The 966-nt window shown below is 41.1% G+C and overlaps 1 protein-coding gene across 1 annotated transcript in view; it reads left to right on the top strand.

Moving 5' to 3' along the window:
* Positions 1-966, top strand: part of LOC118421164 — a 43345-nt gene that overhangs the window by 12534 nt on the left and 29845 nt on the right. The gene's annotated exons all lie outside the window — the stretch shown is intronic.

The raw sequence follows: 966 nt of genomic DNA, 5'->3' as shown, positions 1-966 counted from the left end.
TCAGGTAGGTGTCGCTACTAACATGTGCGGTCCCAAACGTAAAGTACATGTATTTACACATACTGTTATACATAGACTGCATTGTAAAAATCGCATGAACCACATATCTTTGTACATATGTAAGTACTTAAAGTTTGATACTGCATATGTCAGCAGCGACACCTATCTGCAGTGCGTAACAGAAACCAATTAGAATTGCTCAGAGAGAGCCAAATCAAAGCCATGCTGTACATAGTACGAGGAAAACAGAATGGTGCGGTGGGATATAAACTAATTCCTCTAAACTCTGATCTGATTGCCAAAGTATTGTTTCTTTTTATGCCGTATTGAGGTAAGCAGCTAGGCGCAAGACTCTCATCAACTTTGATACACTCCGATATTGCCACTATTGTCCCGTCAAGTAAAAGAAGACAATTCTTTTTAATTTCTTTAGCTCTTCGTACAAGAAGCCGATGTTCCCGTACGCACCTGGAGCTGTGAAGCCTGGATACAAATGGAACCCTACCTTGGCTATAGGCAACTCGCATGTTGGAAAGGTACACATTCTCGTGTTATCAAAAGTGCTTACACACACTGTATTCTAACAAGCTTACATAACATGGTCTAGGAATTCGATATTGTACCACCCCCACCCCTCTCACACACACGCACACATACACACACACGCACACACACATAAACGACTCCGTTCAGTATAATTTTTTTAACGAAAAATAGTACGGAAAACGAAATTAATTCTCTTAGTGTAGCATCACTCCACCATTGTTACCGTAATGATTTCGTTCATCTCCTGTCAATGCTTAAATCAAAGCATGTCGAATCTCCCCTCAACTGCCTTTATTGTGTGCGTGTACGGGGATATGCCTTTAGCCTGTTAGGTTTTCTGTTAGGTTCTCAAATGCCCCATGTTTTGCTAGGTCTAATATCTTGGCACTACTGAAGATGATGTATCCGGAAACTGGAAGG

This window comes from Branchiostoma floridae, chromosome 8, assembly GCF_000003815.2.
Source record: "Branchiostoma floridae strain S238N-H82 chromosome 8, Bfl_VNyyK, whole genome shotgun sequence".
NCBI lineage: Eukaryota > Metazoa > Chordata > Leptocardii > Amphioxiformes > Branchiostomatidae > Branchiostoma > Branchiostoma floridae.
Note: the sequence above shows the minus strand (reverse complement) of the source record. Positions and strands in the feature narration are given on the sequence as shown.